Consider the following 19709-nt stretch of genomic DNA (forward strand, 5'->3'; position numbering starts at 1 on the left):
TGATAGACACTGGGGAGTGTATGTGCTCTGGTAAGCGCTGTGAATTGTGCAAGACTGTTGAATCTCAGATCTGTACCTCTGAAACAAATAATGCAATATATGTTAAGAAAAAAAAAAAAGAAGAAGAAGAAGAAGGTAGCGGGAGGGGAAGAATGAAGCGGGGGAAATCGGAGGGGTAGACGAACCATGAGAGACGATGGACTCTGAAAAACAAACAGGGTTCTAGAGGGGAGGGGGGTGGGAGGATGGGTTAGCCTGGTGGTGGGTATTTAGGAGGGCACATTCTGCATGGAACACTGGGTGTTGTGCACAAACAATGAATCATGGAACACTTCATCTAAAACTAATGTTGTAATGTAAGGGGATTAACATAAGAATAAAAAAATTAAAAAAAAAAAAAAGAACTTATCAAACTCAACACCCGAAGAACAAAGAATCCAATCAAGAAATGGGCAGAAGACATGAACAGACATTTTTCCAAAGAAGACATCCAAATGGCCAACAGACACATGAAAAAGTGCTCAATATCGCTCAGCATCAGGGAAATCCAAATCAAAACCTCAATGAGATACCACCTCACACCAGTCAGAATGGCTAAAATTAACAAGTCAGGAAACAACAGATGTTGGCGGGGATGCAGAGAAAGGGGAAGCCTCCTACACTGTTGGTGGGAATGCAAGCTGGTGCAGTCACTCTGGAAAACAGTATGGAGGTTCCTCAAAAAGTTGAAAATAGAGCTACCATATGATCCAGCAATTGCACCACTGGGTATTTACCCCAAAGATACAAAAGTAGGGATCCGAAGGGGTACATGCACCCCGATGTTTATAGCAGCAATGTCCACAATAGCCAAACTGTGGAAAGAGCCCAGATGTTCATCGACAGATGAATGGATAAAGAAGATGTGGAATATATATACAATGGAATATTATGCAGCCATCAAAAGGAATGAGATCTTGCCATTTGCAACGACGTGGATGCAACTGGAGGGTATTATGTTTAGTGAAATAAGTCAAACAGAGAAAGACATGTATCATATGATCTCACTGATATGAGGAATTCTTAATTGCAGGAACCAAACTGAGAGTTGCTGGAGTGGGGGGTGGGGTGGGAGGGATGGGGTGACTGGGTGATAGACACTGGGGAGGGTATGTGCTCTGGTAAGCGCTGTGAATTGTGAAAGACTGTTGAATCTCAGATCTGTACCTCTGAAACAAATAATGCAATATATGTTAAGGAAAAAAAAAGAAGAAGAAGAAGAAGAAGGTAGCGGGAGGGGAAGAATGAAGTGGGGGAAATCGGAGGGGTAGACGAACCATGAGAGACGATGGACTCTGAAAAACAAACAGGGTTCTGGAGGGGTGGGGGGTGGGAGGATGGGTTAGCCTGGTGGTGGTTTTTGAGGAGGGCACATTCTGCATGGAGCACTGGGTGTTATGCACAAACAATGAATCATGGAACACTTCATCTAAAACTAATGATGTAATGTATGGGGATTAACATAAGAATAAAAAAATTAATTAATTAATTAAAAAGATGTGATATATATATATATAATACACACACACACACATACAATGGAATATTACTCAGCCATCAGAAAGAATGAAATCTTGCCATTTGTAAGGATGTGAATGGAACTAGAGGGTATAATGCTAAGTAAGATAAGTCAGAGATAGACAAATACCATATGATTTCACTCATATGTGGAATTTAAGAAACAAAATATGAACATGGGGAAGGGAAGGAAAAATAAAATAAGACAATATCAGAGAGGGAGACAGCATAAGAGAATCTTAAATATAGGATACAAAGCAAGGGTTGCTGGAGGGGAGGTGAGTGGGGGGATAGAGTGATGGGCATTAAGGCAGGCATGTGATGTAATGAGCATTCGGTATTCTATGCAACTGATGAATCACTAACCTTTACCTCTGAAATCAATAATGTATTATAAGTTAATTGATTTTAAAATTTAAAAAAGATAAAATGGACAAGAAATACTGGAAGTAAAACAAAATAAAAATAACCTTGTGAGTTAAATTATCACTTTAACAGGCCAAAAAATTTTAAAATTCCAGTATTCAGTGGTCATTCAGGAGGTAGACAGTGTTCAATACTAATGAATCTAATATGTAATTTTTGGCAGATTGACAGCCACAGCAACTTCTTTCAAGACATGTCTCCAAAGGCAAGGGAAACAAAAGCAAAAATGAACTTTTGGGTCCTTATCAAGATAAAAAGCTGCTCCACAGCAAAGGAAACAGTCAACAAAACAAAGAGGCAGCCCATGGAATGGGAGAAAATATTTGCAAACAACACTACAAATAAAGGACTGGTATCCAAGATCTATAAAGAACTTCTCAAACTCAACACCCAAAACACAAATAATCAAGTCAAAAAATGGGCAGAAGACACGAACAGACACTTCTCCAAAGAAGACATACAAATGGCTAATAGACACATGAAAAAATGTTCAACATCACTAGCCATCAGGAAAATACAAATCAAAAACCTCAATGAGATACCACCTTACACCAGTTAGAATGGCTAAAATTAAGAAGGCAGGAAACAACAAATGTTGGTGAGGACATGGAGAAAGGGGAACTGTCTTACACTGTTGGTGGAAATGCAAGCTAGTACAGCCACTTTGGAAAACAGTGTGCAGGTTCCTCAAAACGTTAAAAATAGACCTACCCTATGACCCAGCAATTGCACTACAAGGTATTTACCCCAAAGATACAGAAGTAGTGAAATGTAGAATAGGTAGAACACATAATTAGATCAATAAATATGGGTATCATGGAAAATGGCTTTAACTAAATTAAAAAGTATCTGTCACAAGCCAACAACCAAAGTCAAGTTTAATGAGTAAAGGCATCCTTGTTTGAATCAGGCAACATAAGCATGCTTGATGAGCTAAGGGTGCAGAAACCCTTCACCAAGATCCTTGGGATCAGTTCAATCCTACAATCAGAGTTTGTCATACTTTTCAAGGCCATATTGACTATAAACTATAAATTGCATACAAGCCCAGTGGGGGTTGGGGCAGCTCTCCATTATCAAGCACATTAGTATCTCAGCAGCCCAAGTTGTGCATAAGGGTAGCCTACATTAAGAGTGTAAGAGTATAAGTAGCTTACATTAGTTCAGGTCAGGTTTTGTTTCCCAATGAGTTTGCCACAAACCTATGAAAGGACTTGTAGATTTCAGAACTTTTGGCACTTAGAAACTGCAGATATGGTACTGAAGACCTGTGCTGTCAATCAACATCATCCAACAAATTCTAGACAATAAAACAAGACAAAGAAACGAGGGAAAAACATTGAAAAGGGAAGAGATAAAATTGTCATTTGTATTAATAGTCCATTTCAAAACAATAAGAGAGTGCGGTAAGACAGCTGGATTTTTGAGTTGTATTTCTTAAATTGAGTATTTGCCCATATATAAAACATATGTGTGTGAACATGGGTGTATGTGTGTAAGAATGCATAACATCCTTTCTTTTCTCCCCGATAGACACCAAGGACAGTAACAGTCCTTGGCTAATAATTTAATCCAGCCTTTTCTGGACTGTTCATTTCTAAGGCTCTCATCATGTTGCTAAGGGAGCAGGCTTTTAAGGAAGGGGGTCTGAGGCTGCTTTCTTACCCTGCTAAGCCTGAAAGGGAAGTGGAAAGGAACAAAAGACTAAATACCCCTCTGGATAATAGTGTGATTTACTGATTCTATGGAAGAGGGAGTGTTCTTTGCTAATTGAGAGACAGGAGACATTTCTTCCTCACTGTGGCAAGAACTAATTAATGTTTGTCCTTAAAAAGTACATGTTTGTGCTTAATTCAAGACACACTGCTGTACCATGCACAGATAAATTTCTAGATAGATTAAATTTTAAATAGGAAACATCACTAAAATCATTTCAGTAAGATATAGAATAATAATGCTAAAAACTTGGAGTAGAAAGTCTTTTATTTCTCAGAAGTCAGAAAAGCAAAACATGACTGATTTAACCATGTGAAAATATGAAATATTTATGCTAAAAAGCACCACAAATATTAAAAGAGGAAGAAGTCACTGGTGAAATGACCATCAGAGAGTGTTATGGGTTGGATGATGTGTTCCACCCCCCAAAAAAGGTATTTTGAAGTCCTAACCTCAGAATATGACCTTATTTTGAAATAGGGTCTTTAAAGAGGTAATCAACTTAATGTGTGATTGTAATGTCTTTGTCTGGTTTTGGTATTAGGATGATGCTGACCTTAAAGAATTTGTGGAAAATTGGACATTTTGAATATTATAGTGTGGCAGTTCTGGAAATCAGATTCTCCCCTACTCCAGTGTTGCTGCTTCTTACAGTTGTAGTTTGTATTCTTACTGACTTTTCTGAACTAATTTTATGAAGTCTGTATTCTTTGTCTAGTGTGGCCATGGAGGTCATGCTTGGTGGTCAGCTAGTGCTTCAATAAAGATCTTAAATGCCTGAGTCAAAAATCTCTCTGTCTTTGCAGATGGGCTCTGTTTTTGTGCTGGGTCATGCCTTCAAAATTCAGTATACAGTTTAACAACTCTGTCTTAGCCTTCCCTTCCAGCTTGCACAGTCTGAAGGTCAGCCAGAGGTCAGAGCTTAAGGCCTTCTCAGGTCTCATTTAAGTGTGCACCAAGCCCTGGGCCTTCTGGGCTCCCAGGAATATGTGGCAGCTTTTCAAAACCCTTGTTCCCCACCATGTCTCATACCCCAGGCTTTCCTCCCTAGCTTATTGGTTAGCAATTGTGTGCCCCAGTTGTTGTCCTTGCCCAGACAGCAGTGAATTTGACATTTGCCTTTAAATGCTTTTGACAGAATAATAAAAGCTATGGTAGGGCTCTGAGTTAGGAAAATAAAAACAAGCCCTTGATCTACCCTTCAGGAAGTCATCAGACAGGGACAAACAAATGATGATTGTTTCAGAATAAGGTCTGTTCCCCATCCAGTACTAGGTACCTGTACTATGAATGCAGTCTGCTCTCTCACACCATCCAGCGCAGAATGGGACCAGCATAAGACAAATGCCACAAAGGTCTTTTACTGAAATTGAGCTGTTTTTCTCAATTAAGCATTCCCCTGGCTGCTGTAAGCTTTTTATTTTTCATTTTTCATTTTTTTTAATCTTATTTGATTATGTCATGTTAATCACCATACATTACATCATTAGTTTTTGATGTAGTGTTCCATGATTCATTGTTTGCATATAACATCCAGTGCTCCATTCAATACATGCCCTCTTTAATACCCATCACCAAGCTAACCCATCTACAGACCCCCCTCCCCTCTAGAATGCTCAGTTTGTTTCTCAGAGTCCATAGTCTCTCATGGTTCATCTTTCCCTCCTATTCCCCCCCCTTCATTTTTCCCTTCTTACTATCTTCTTCTTCTTCTTTTTTTTTTTACATATAATGTATTATTTGTTTCAGAGGTACAGGTCTGTTTTTCAACAGTCTTACACTCATAGTGCTCACCATAGCAATACCCTCCCCAATGTCTATCACCCAGCCACCCCTTCCTTCCCACCCCCCACCATTCCAGCAACCCTCAGTTTGTTTCCTGAGATTAAGAATTCCTCATATCAGTGAGATCATGATACATGTCTTTCTCTTATTGACTTATTTCCCTTAGCATAATACCCTCTAGTTCCAACCATGTCATTGCAAATGACAAGATTTTATTCCTTTTGATGACTGCATAATATCCCATTGTATATATATACCCCATCTTCTTTATCCATTCATCTGTCGATGGACATCTTGGCTCTTTCCATAGTTTGGCTATCGTGGACATTGCTGCTATAAACATCGGGTGCACGTACCCCTTCAGATCACTACATTTGTATCCTTGGGATAAATACCCAGTAGCACAATTGCTGGGTCGTACAATAGCTCTAGTTTCAACTTTTTGAGGAACCCCCATACTATTTTCCAGAGTGGCTGCACCAGCTTTCATTCCCACCAACAGTGTAGGAGGCTTCCCCTTTCTCCACATCCTCGCCAACATCTGTCGTTTCTTGACTTGTTAATTTTAGCCATTCTGACTAGTGTGAGGTGATATGTCATTGAGGTTTTGATTTGGATTTCCCTGATGCCGAGCGATGTTGAGCACTTTTTCATGTGTCTGTTGGCCATTTTGGATGTCTTCTTTGGAGAAGTGTCTGTTCATGTATTCTGCCTATTTCTTGATTGGATTCTTTGTTCTTTGGATGTTGACTTTGATAAGTTCTTTATAGATTTTGGATACTAGCCCTTTATCTGATATGTCATTTGCAAATATCTACTCCCATCCTGTCGGTTGTCTTTTAGTTTTGTTGACTGTTTCTTTTACTGTGCAAAAGCTTTTTATCTTGATGAAGTCCCAATAGTTCATTTTTACCCTTGCTTCCCTTGCCTTTGGCGATGTTTCTAGGAAGAAGATGCTGCAGCTGAGGTCGAAGAGGTTGCTGCCTCTATTCTCCTTTAGGATTTTGATGGACTCCTGACTCACATTGAGGTCTTTCAACCATTTGGAGTCTATTTTTGTGTGTGGTGTAAGGAAATGGTCCAGTTTCATTCTTCTGCATGTGGCTGCTCCAATTTTCCCAACACCATTTGTTGAAGAGACTGTCTTTGTTCCATTGGACATTGTTTCCTGCTTTGTCAAAGATGAGTTGACCATAGAGTTGAGGATCCATTTCTGGGCTCTCTCTTCTGTTCCATTGATCGATGTGTCTGTTTTTGTGCCAGTACCATACTTTCTTGATGATGACAACTTTGTAATAGAGCTGGAAGTCCGGAATTGTGATGCCACCAGCTTTGCTTTTCTTTTTCAACATTCCTCTGGCTATTCGGGGTCTTTTCTGTTCCATACAAATTTTAGGATTATTTGTTCCATTTCTTTGAAAAAAGTGGATAGTATTTTGATGGGGATTGCATTGAATGTGTAGATTGCTCTAGGTAGCATTGATATCTTCACACTATTTGTTCTTCCAATCCATGAGCATGGAACGTTTTTCCATTTCTTGTGTCTTCCTCAATTTCTGTCATGAGTATTTTGTAGTTTTCTGAGTACAAATTCTTTGCCTCTTCGGTTAGATTTATTCCTAGGTATCTTATGGTTTTGGGTGCAATTGTAAATGGGATTGACTCCTTAATTTCTCTTTCTTCTGTCTTGTTGTTGGTGTATAGGAATGCCACTGATTTCTGTGCATTGATTTTATATCCTGCCACTTTACTGAATTCCTGTATGAGTTCTAGCAGTTTTGGGGTGGAGTCTTTTGGGTTTTCCACATAAAGTATCATATCATCTGCAAAGAGTGAGAGTTTGACTTCTTTGCTGATTTGGATGCCTTTATTTCTTTTTGTTGTCTGATGGCTGTGACTAGGACTTCTAATACTATGTTGAATAGCAGTGGTGATAGTGGATATCCCTGCTGCGTTCCTGACCTTAGGGGGAAAGCTCTCAGTTTTTTCCCATTGAGAATGATATTTGCTGTGGGTGTTTCATAGATGGCTTTTATGATATTGAGGTATGTAACCCTCTATCCCTACACTCTGAAGAGTTTTAATCAAGAAAGGATGCTGTACTTTGTCAAATGCTTTTTCTGCATCTATAGAGAGGATCACATGGTTCTTGTTCTTTCTTTTATTAATGTATTGTAACACATTGGTTGATTTGCGGATTTTGAACCAACCTTGCAGCCCAGGGATAAATCCCACTTGGTCGTGGTGAATAATCCTTCTAATGTACTGTTGGATCCTATTGGCTAGTATTTTGGTGAGAATTTTTGCATCCATGTTCATCACGGATATTGGTCTATAATTCTCCTTTTTGATGGGGTCTTTGTCTGGTTTGCGGATCAAGGTAATGGTGGCCTCATAAAACGAGTTTGGAAGTTTTCCTTCCATTTCTATTTTTTGAAACAGTTTCAGAAGAATAGGTATTAATTCTTCTTTAAATGTTTGGTAGAATTCCCCTGGGAAGCCACCTGGCCCTGGGCTTTTGTTTTTTGGGAGATTTTTGATGACTGCTTCAATTTCCTTAGTGGTTATAGGTCTGTTCAGGTTTTCTATTTCTTCCTGGTTCAGTTTTGGTAGTTGATACATCTCTAGGAATGCATCCATTTCTTCCAGGTTATCTAATTTGCTGGCATAGAGTTGCTCATAATATGTTCTTATAATTGTTTGTATTTCTTTGGTGTTGGTTGTGATCTCTCCTCTTCCATTCATGATTTTGGATCCTTTCGCTTCTCTTTTTGATAAGTCTGGCCAGGAGTTTATCAATCTTGTTAATTCTTTCAAAGAACCAGCTCCTAGTTTCATTGATCTGTTCTACTGTTCTTTTGGTTTCTATTTTATTGATTTCTGCTCTGATCTTTATTATTTCTCTTCTCCTGCTGGGTTTAGGCTTTATTTGCTGTTCTTTCTCCAGCTCCTTTAGGTGTAGGGTTAGGTTGTGTACTTGAGACCTTTCTTGTTTCTTGAGAAAGGCTTGTATTGTGATATACTTTCTTCTTAGGACTGCCTTTGCTGCATCCCAAAGATTTTGAACAGTTGTGTTTTCATTTTCATTGGTTTCCATGAGTTTTTCTTTAATTTTTCATTAATTTCCTGGTTGACCCATTCATCCTATAGTAGGATGCTCTTTAGCCTCCATGTATTTGAGTTCTTTCCAACTTTCCTCTGTGATTGAGTTCTAGTTTCAAAGCACTGTGATCTGAAAATATGCAGGGAATGAATCTTTTGGTACTGGTTGAGACCTGATTTATGACCTAGGATGTGATCTATTCTGGAGAATGTTTCATGGGCACTAGAGAAGAATGTATATTCTGTTGCTTTGGGATGCAATGTTCTGAATACATCTGTGAAGTTCATTTGGTCCAGTGTGTCATTTTGTGTTTATTCCCTTGTTGATCTTTTGTTTAGATGATCTGTCCATTTTATTGAGGAGGGTGTTAAAGTCCCCTACTATTACTGTACTGTTGTTGATGTGTTTCTTTGCTTTTGTTATTAATTGGCTTATATAATTGGCTGCTCCCATGTTAGGGGCATAGATATTTACAATTGTTAGATCTTCTTGTTGGATAGACCCTTTAAGTAGGATATAGTGTCCTTCCTCATCTCTTCTTATAGTCTTTGGTTTAAAATTTAATTTGTCTGATATAAGGATTGCCACCCTAGCTTCCTTTTGGTGTCCATTAACATGGTGAATGGTTTTCCACACCCTCACTTTCAATCTGGAGGTGCCTTGGGTCTTAAATGAGTCTCACAGACAGCATATCGATGGGTCTTGTTTTTTTATCTAATGATACCCTGTGTCTTTTGATTGGGGCATTTAGCCCAATTACATTCAGGTTAACTATTGAAATATATTAATTTAGTGCCATTGTATTGCCTGTAGTTGACTGTTACTGTATATTGTTTCTGTTCCTTTCTGGTCTATGTTACTTTTAGGCTCTCTTTTTGCTTAGAGGACCCCTTTCAATATTTCTTAGAGGGCTGGTTTCATGTTTGCAAATTCTTTTAGTTTTTGTTTGTCCTGGAAGCTTTTATCTCTCCTTCTATTTTCAATGACAGCCTGGCTGGATATAGTATTCCTGGCTGCATATTTTTCCCATTGAGTGCTCTGAATATATCATGCCAGTCCTTTCTGGTCTTCCAGGTCTCTGTGGATAGGTCTGTTGCCAATCTAATGTTTCTACCATTGTAGGTTACAGGTCTCTTGTCCTGAGCTGCTTTCAGAATTTTCTCTTTGTCTCTGAGACTCATAAGTTTTACTATTAGATGTCAGGGTGTTGAGACCTATTTTTATTGATTTTGAGGGGGGTTCTCTGTGCCTCCTGGATTTTGATGCCTGTTTCGTTCCCCAAATTAGGGAAGTTCTTTGCTATAATCTCCTCCAATATACCTTCTGCCCCTCTCTCTTTGTTCTTCTTCTGGGATCCCAATTATTCTAATATTGTTTCATCTTATGGTATCACTTATCTCTCGAATTCTGCCCTTGTGATCCAATAGTTGCTTATCTTTTTCTCAGCCTCTTTATTCTCCATCATTTGGTCTTCTATATCACTAATTCTGTCTTCTGCCTCATTTATCCTAGGAGTTAGAGCCTCCATTTTTTATTGCTCTTCATTAATAGCCTTTTTGATTTTGACTTGGTTAGATTTTAGTTCTTTTATTTCCCTAGAAAGGATTTCTCTGTTATCTTCCATGCTTTTTTCAAGCCCAGCTAGTATCTTTATAATTGTCATTCTGAACTCTAGTTCCGACATCTTACTAATGTCTGTATTGATTAGGTCCCTGGCATTTGGTACTGTCTCTTGTTTTTTTTGTTTTGTTTTGTTTTGTTTGGGGTTTTTTTGAGGTGAGTTTTTCCATCTTGTCATTTTGTCCAGACAAGAATGGATGAATGAGAGAACAAAATGCTAACAGGGTGAAAACGACCCCAGAAAAATATACACTAAACAAATCTGAAGAGACCTGAAACCGGGGGGAAAGAAAGGGAAAGAAAGAAAAAAGAAAAAAAAAGAAGAAGAATAAAGAAAGAATATGATCAAATATGATCAGGCTGGTGCATAGACCAGCACCACACACTAGATTTTGGGCGTATTTTGGTCTGTTAGAAGAAACTGCCTCCCAAAATTTAAAAGAAAGAAAAACTTATATATGTACAAAAGTAAGGGTAAATACAATGAAGGGATGGAAAATGACTGTAAAGATGAAAATTATAAAAGATTTTATAAAAGGAATTGATAAGATAAGAAGTTGGTTGAAAAAAGAAAGAAGAGAAATTAAAAAAAAAAAAAAGGGAGAGAATGTGATCAGGCAGGAGACTAGAACAAAGCCGTACACTGGAGATTTAGGGTATATTTTGTTAGAAGAAACTGTATCCCAAAATTTTAAAGAGAGAACAACTTGTATATATATACCAAAAATAAGGTTAAGTACAATAAAGGGAGAGAATATGCCTCTAAAAATGAAAAATAAGAAAGATTTTTTAAAAAGGGATTGATAAGATGTTGATTGAAAAAGGGAAAAAGAAAAAATAAAAAAAATAGACAAAGAAAAAAAAGAAAATTTAAAAAATTAACTTTGAAAGACTAAATCATGGGGGGAAAAGGCATGAATTCTATATGCAGTATTCCCCTAGCGCTGGAGCTCTGCCATTCTCATTGATCGGTAAACTTGGTCTTGGCTGGCTGTTCTTGCAGATCTTCTGGGGGAGGGACCTGTTACTGTGGTTCCCAAATGTCTTTGCTGGAGGCGGAATTGCCCAGCCCTTGCTGTCCGGGCTAATTAATCTGCTCAGGTTTGCTCCCAGGAGCTTTTGTTCCCTGCAAGCCTTCCGTACAGCTTTGGAGGATGAGAGTGAAAATGGCGGCCTCCCAATCTCCACCCCGGAGGAGCCGAGAACTCGGGGTCCCACTCCTCAGTGAGCCCCCATAGAAAAGTAGTCAGTCACTCCCATCTCCCCAGTCTCCGGCTGCACTCCATGCTCACCTGGCCTGTGACTGAGCATTTCTATCTCTGGTACAGGACCCCGTGTGAGGTCTCCAAACCCAGCTCCTGCGCCACTCGTCCTGGGGGAGGAAGGGGAGTCTCCCTGGATCTGCCACTTGTTGGGTCCCTGCTGGAGGAGCAGTGGCCTGACTGTGCTGTGGATCATGGTTTATGGCAACCCTGAGCTGAAAGCCCGCTCCTTGGCTCCATCTCTGCAGCCAGCTTCCCCACTCCGATACCTGGGAGCTCTGCCGCACTCAGGCACCCCCAGTCTTTCTGTGACTCCGAGGGTCCTGAGACCACACTGTCCCAGTGAGGGTTCCACCCCCTGCTTCCCCACTGGAGCGGTTTCCCTCAGTGGAGCCGACTTCTAAAAGTTTTGTGCTCCCCGGCTCTATCACTTGCCAGAAGCAGCTGATGGAGGCCCCCTCCCCCACCGTCTATCCTCCAGAATATCACCTCGGATTCACTTCTCCGCATGTCCTACCCTCCAGAAAGTGGTCGCTTTTCTGTTCAGAGAGTTGCTGCTATTCTTTTCTTCAATCTCCTGTTGAGTTTGTAGGTGTTCAGAATGGTTTGATCCCTATCCAGCTGAATTCCTGGGACCAGACAAAATTTAGGTCTCTTACTCCTCCTCCATCTTGCTCCTCCTCCTGCTGTAAGCTTTTAATTAGTTTCCAGCATTCCTAAATCATTGATTCTGACAGTTTTTGCCAGTTAATTCATTGCATTTGTGGAGGAACAGATTTTTCTGTTCCCTAAATGCCATTTTCACTTTCCACCCCTTTATTCTTAACCTACATATGTCTTTACATTTAAGTGGATTTCCTGTAGTCAGCGTATAGTTTGATCTTGTTTTTTTAATCCTCTCATGATCTCTGCCTTTTGTGTATTTAAACCACTTGAATTTAACGTTATTATTGATATAGTTGGATTAATACCACCATGTTTGTAACTGTTTTCTATTCATTGCATTTGTTCTGTTCCTCATTTTTCACTTTTTCTCTGCTTTCTGTGGTTTTAATTTAGCTTTGTATACGTTTCTATTTTTCTTCCTCTCTCAGCATATCAATTATACTTCTTGAAAAAAATATTAGTGGCTGCTCTAAAATGTGCAAAATACTTGAAGAACTAATTTAAGTCTGCTTTCAAATACAGTATATTGCTTCATGGATAGTACATTTACCTTATAACAGAGCATTCCCAGTGCCTATTTAAAAATGACTGTCATTTCTTTCCTTACCTATATGCATCCATTACCCAAGAGATGGTTACTAGTATTATTTTGAACAATCATTTACTTTTTAGATCAATGAAGAACATGAAAAATAACAAGCTTTCTTTTACCTTCATTCAATGCTTCCAATGCTGTTGCTCTTTTAGGCAGATCAGTTTCTGACCTGTATCATTTTCCTTCTGCTGAAGAATTTCTTTTAACATTTCTTATAGGTCAGGTGTGCTGGCAATAAGTTTCCTCCATTTTTATTTGTCTGAGAATTCTGTATTTCTCTCTATGTTTGAAAAATAATTTCAATTGGGGCACCTGGGTGACTCAGTCAGTTAAGCTTCTGACTCTTGATTTCAGCTCAGGTCATGATCTCAGGGTCATGAGATTGAGCCCCACCTAGGGCTTCACACTGAGCATGAAACCTGCTTAAGACTCTCTCTCCCTCTGCCCCTTTCCCTCCAGCCCACTCGTGCTCTCTCTCTCTCTAAAAAAGAAAGAAAGGAAAGAAGAAAGAAAGAAAGAAAGAAAGAAAGAAAGAAAGAAAGAAAGAAGAAAGAAAAAGAAAGAAAGAGAAAGAAAGAGAAAAAGAAAGAAAGAAAAGAAAGAAGAAAGAAGAAGAAAGAAAGAAAGAAAGAAAGAAAGAAAGAAAGAAAGAAAGAAAGAAAGAAAGAAAGAAAGAAAGAAGGGAGAGGTGGAGGGAGGGAGGAAAGAAGACAGAAAATTGTGCTTGATACAAAATTCTAGGTTGGTGGTTTTTTCTTTCAACTCTAAATATTTCATTCCTCTCTCTTGCTCATATGACTTCTTATGAGAAGTGTGCTTTAATTATGCTTGTACACAGATCTTCATGGCAGCACCATTCACAATAGTCAAAGGTAGGAATAGCTCAAATGCCCATCAGTGGATGAATGGATGAACAAATGGTGTTATGTCCATACAATGGAGTATTATTCAGCTATGAAAAGGAATGAAGTACTGACACACACTACATGGATGAATCTTGAACACACTATGCTGAGTGCAAGAAGCCAGACAGAAAAGGTTATATATTATATTATTCCATTTACATGAAATATCCATAATAGGTCAATCCATAGAGATAGATAATAAACAGGTAGGAGCTGGGGGCTAGATGGAGGGGGATGGATTGGGACTGGCTGCCTAATAGGTACAGGGTTTTATTTCAGGGTGACAAAACTGTTTTGGAGCTTGTACTAAACACAGTAAGTGCCACTGAATTATAGATTTTGAAATGGTGAATTTTATGTTATATGAATTGCACTTCAAAAAGAAAGACGGAATCAAACTTGATTGTATGTGTGTGTGTATTTACATGGATAATTTTACATCCCTAGACTAGATAATGTATTTTTTTATATATCCATGAAATATTTATTAGGATTTATCATGGAATCTGTTGTGAACAAAAAAGGAGATCCAATAAAAATTAAAGCCACTAATAAAAAGCAGAACATGAATATATATTAGAATATATAGAAATCGAAAGCACACTTCTAGATGATTGGATCCCAGGGTGGTCCAGATGAAGAGTGCAGACTAAGTAAAAGCCATCAGAAAAGGAGCACTTTACAACAGAACTCTGGGACTTAAGGAACAGAGCACAAAAATGGTGTTAGCACATAATCTGTTCTAAACATTGGACAACAGAAGAAATCAGGAAGAGTAAATACATAAAAACAAAAGATGAAATTTATTAAAATATAGAATAAAATTAAAATAGAAATGAGAAGAAAAGACAGGAAAGAGTAAAAGAATTATAGGTGAACACTACATATATGTCTGTGGCACAAATTTCAAATCATGATGAAATTAGTGATTTCCTAGAAAAATATAAATGATAAAACTAAACCCAAGGTGTGGGCGTCTTGAACAGAAAATCACCATAGAAGAGATTGGGAATGTGATAGGAAATTTCTTCTTGAATAAGACACCAGAACAAGATGGGATGACAGCTGAATAAACTGATAATTCAGATAATTCTAATGTTATTTAAACTATCTCAGCCTATATAAAAAGGCAGAAAATTCCCTTATAAATAATCAGCAGAATAGAACACTCAAGTGGGATAAAAATAATATAAGTAATCTATATATTAATTTCACTTCTGAATATAGATGAAAAATTCTAAATAACATATTAGCCAAACCAATTAGTAATGTTCCAAAAGAACAATACACAATTAAGCAGAGTTTAGTCTAAGAATAAAAAAGTATCTTAATATCAGGAAACCAAAAGAAGAAAAACCCTGTGGTTTTATTAATACATACTGAAAAGACAGCTAACCAAGTTTACCAGTTGTTCTTAATAAAAACTCCAGAAACCAAGGAAAATTATTTAATAAAGACTATCCACCAAAAGTAATAGAAAATATTATCCTACACTACAAAACACTAACATCATTTTAATTAAAATCATTAACTAGAGAGGGATACTCACTCGCATGTTGTTTAATGTCTTGGAGGTTGTAGTGAATGCAATAAGAACATGGGATAATTTAAACATTTGGGGAAAGAGATAAAATGATCTCTGTTTAGTATGTTATAATTATATATAGAAAACTCAAGACTATTAAGGAAGCAAAAGTATAGAGACAAAAAACAGATTAGTGGTTGCCTCAGGCTGGAGGTGGGATTGGAAGCAAATGCAAATTGGATTGAGGTGATATTTGCACAGTTCTGTAAGTTTATTTAAAATCACTGAATTATATACTTAAAATGAGTGAATTTTTGGTTTGTAAATTATGCCTCAATAAAGCTGTTTAAAAAAATCTAGAGTGAATGAGAAAATTTAAGATGCTTGAATATAAGAATATTAAAAATATATTTCTTGGAAGATGTGGTATATATATATATAGATATATATAAATATATATATATACACAATGGAATATTACTCAGCCATTAAAAAGCAATGAAATCTTGCCATTTGTAAGGATGTGAATGGAACTAGAGGGTATTATGCTACACAAGATATCAGTCAGAGAAAAAAATTATCATATGATTTCACTCATATGTAGAATTTAAGAAACAAAACAGAGGAGCATAGAGGAAGGGAGGGAAAAATAAAATCAGAGGAAACCAGAGAATGAGACAAAGCATAAGAGACTCTTAATCACAGGAAACAAACTGACAGTTGCTGGAGTGGAGGGGTGTGGGGGGATGGGGTAACTGGGTGATGGGCATTAAGGAGGGTACATGATGGAATGAGCACTGGGTGTTATATACAACTGATGACTCACTGAGCTCTACCTCTGAAACTAATATATGTTAATTAATTGATTTTAAATTTTAAAAATTCATAAAAGTTAAAAAAATATTTTTCTTGGGAAAATATTTTTAAATTTAGGAGTATATTCAATAAGAAAAGCACAGAGATGTAAAGAAAACTGATAAATCATACTGAATGACATAAAGCAAGAAATTCGTGAATGGGCAAACTTGATAGCATTAACATGTCAATTATTCTAAAATTAATATGGAAAATTCACACATGAGAGATTATGGTTCAATTTGGTGGGAAATGTGAAATTATTTAATAGTGCTGGCACAACTGTAAAACAATCATATTGGACTCTCATATCATATACAAAAATAAATTCCAAAAATGCTAATGACTTAAATATAAAAAGCAAAACAATTAAAATCTTGCAAGAAAATTGGTAGAATTGTATGAACACTCTAGAAAACAAGAGAAGCCTTTTAACCAATGCTGGAAATGAAGAGATTGCTTTTTCAAAGAAGAAAGATATTGAAAATGTAAAAAAAAAAAAAACTAGGTGGAAAATCATTTTCCGTCAGGGGCAAGATGCATAAACAAAGTCAGGAAACAGACGCGAGATTTAGAAAAATATTTATATTACAGAGAATGAAGCACTATATCTGCAAGTTACTATGCATTTTTACAAAGTGAAAAACCTTTTGTTGATGTTTATACAGTGGAATAAAGAAAATGAGGAAAGATCTACATGACATGCTGATAAGGATGAACAATCCAATAGAAAATGGAAGGGCAGAAGAGATGATTTGTAGATGAGGAAATTCAAGTGATCACCAAACATATAAAAAGATGGTTAAGTGCATTAGTGGACAGGAAATGCAAAGGAAAATGACAATGAGATTTCACTTTACTTCCATAAAGCAGGCCAAATTTTAAAGATCCAGAGTACCTGTTGCTGGTGGGAATGCAGGGAAAAGAACACTCTTGGACATTGCTGGTGGACACATGCCATGTCAGAATATTTAGCACTGAGCTACATCCACAACTATTACAACTCGAGATTGTGTAGATGTGAATATAGACACAGACAGCTTGTATTGCAACATTATTCGTAGTGGCAAAAACCAACAAACCTGTGAAAAACCTGAATGGCTATGTGTGGAAGAATAGTTGAAAATATATGGTAATGCCAAACTAGGGTCTATTATGGGTTCATTAAAAGGGACTGAATTATAGGTAGACCAGTTGCCTGAGAAGGGTTTCCCCAAGTTAATTGAGAAGTAAAATGCCAAGAAATATATAAATATGATTCCATTTTTGAAAAATGGGTCCCAGAAGGAGATTGCATATATGCATATTATGTGAGCACATAAGTACATATACAAATATGTCTATATCTAGGTCAGTTGATTCTTATTTGAGCATAGTCGAAAATATGAAAGTATACATGGAAACTTGTTATCATGGATTCTTGGGAGTGTTGCTATATGGGTGAAGTGGGGATGGGAGAGGAAGGGGCAGAGAAAATCCAGCAAAAATGTATTTTTAAAAATAGAGGTGAATATATTATGTATAATATGCTTGCCATCACACATGTATGGAAAATTATAAATACATGTATATATACTTTTTCAAATGGAAATGAAACCAATTTTCCATCAGGGGACTAGAGGGTAGAGTAATGCAGGAGGAAAGATGTCAGCATAGATTATGTCTGATAGCTAAGACTATATTCACAGCCTCACACAAACCCTCCCAAGGTAGGTAAACCCTCCAAAGACCATTTCAACTCAGAATTCATCCCTTATTCATTAGCTGTAGACAGTCCAAGAAGGACTTCAGACTTGTCACATTATTGAGGTCTTCTCTCTTCCTTCCCTTTTTTCTTCCCTTTTGTTCTTTGAAATGCCACTAGGTGAAAGAGCAGTCAGTCTTTGAAACAACCTGAGGAACTCCCCTTTTCTCTCACCTTGGGGCAAGACAGTTTGTTGCACAGAAGCAATTAGAAACCTCCATTAATGAATTTTGAAATTCAAACCCTCTGCTGACATTTATACAATGGAATAAAGAGGATGAGGAAAGATCTACATGATATATTGATAAGCTTTTTCTAACCAAGTTGCACAGATATGAATAGAGTATTTCTATTTAAAATTTATTTTTCCAACTTTTTATTATGAAAAGCCTCAAACATACAGAAAAGTTGAAAGAATACTACATTAAACACTTCTTTATTTGTATAGCTCCCACCTAGGTAACAATTATTGTAAAAGGTTGTCATATTTGTTCTCTATTGATCTATGCTCTGCCATTTCATTGTAAATTGCAGCCATCATGATGTTTCACTCCTAAATACTTCAGTCTGCATCTCCTGAGAATAAAGATAATCTCCTACCATTAGGAGATGCCATAATGGCATCTAATAAAATTAACAATAATTCCATGTCATTTAATATCCCATCTTTTTAAAATTTTATTTATTTATTTATTTGTCAGAGAGAGAGAGAGAGGGAGCAAAGCAGGGGGAGCAGTAGGCAGAGGGAGAAGCAGGCTTCCACTGAGCAGGGAGCCCGATGCAGGACTCGATCCCAGGACCTTGGGACTATGACCTGAGCCGAAGGCAGACACTTAACGACTGAGCCACCCAGGTGTCCCTTAATATCCCATCTTTATTTAAATTTCTCCTTTTATCCTTGGAATATATTTTATAGCTTTTTCTTAAAGTCAGATCCAATCTATATTCATGCATTGTATTTGGTTGTTATGACTTTTCAGTATCTGTTAGTCTAGAACAGCCCTCTTGCCCTTCTTTTATTTATTTATTTTGTAAATGGCATTGACTTTTTGAAAAGCCCAGGTCAATTTCTTGTAAAACGACCCACATTTTCATTTGCCTGATCTTTCTTTAATGAGATCATTTAACTTACCCTGCTGAATCTCTTATAAAGTAGAAATTAAGTCTCAGGGCTTATCAAGTTCAGGTTAAAGATTTTGGGCAAAAACACTTCATAGTTACACGTTTTTCATATTGCATCCTAGTGGAGGCATCCAGTATAAAGTTGCTGCACTATGAATGATGCTAACTGTGGCCACTCAATTAAGATGATGACGGGCAGAGCTCTCCACCAGAAAGCACAATGTTCTCTTTGTATATCTTGGTAAAGGAGACCTGGGCAGGGCACCAACTTTGCCCACTACCAATACCCAACAAATGGATATTAGGTCACAAAAGGGCAGGCCACCCATGCCATGATCTACTCTGCAGCTATTAAGAAGAAGATGTCAGTAAGGCCACAGCATATTCTGAGCTACATAGGATAGGGGAAGATTTTTCTAAGCGTGATATCAAACTTAGAATTCAGAAATTAAAAGATTGACAGATTTCACTATATTTAAGAGTTAAATTATCACTGGAATGCAAGGGTGAACCAAAATTTAAAAATCAATCAATGTAGTACACCATGCTAATAGAATGAAAGGAAATAACTACATGACCATCTCAATAGATGTAGGAAAATCATTTAACAAAATCATTTAACAAAACTTTAATGATAAAACCCACTCAGAAAACTAGAAATATAAAGGAGCTTCCTCGACATGATAAAGGGCATTTATGAAAAACCATAGCTAACATCACATTCAATGGTGAAAGGTGAAAACTCTCCCTCTGACAACACAAAAATGCCTGATTTCACCACTGCTATTCAACATTGTACCAGAATGTCTAGCCAGAGCAATTAAGAAT

Source organism: Mirounga angustirostris, unplaced genomic scaffold (assembly GCF_029215605.1).
Source record: "Mirounga angustirostris isolate CCGP_5_RB_7025 unplaced genomic scaffold, mMirAng1.0.hap1 SCAF_1, whole genome shotgun sequence".
In the NCBI taxonomy this organism is placed as follows: domain Eukaryota; kingdom Metazoa; phylum Chordata; class Mammalia; order Carnivora; family Phocidae; genus Mirounga; species Mirounga angustirostris.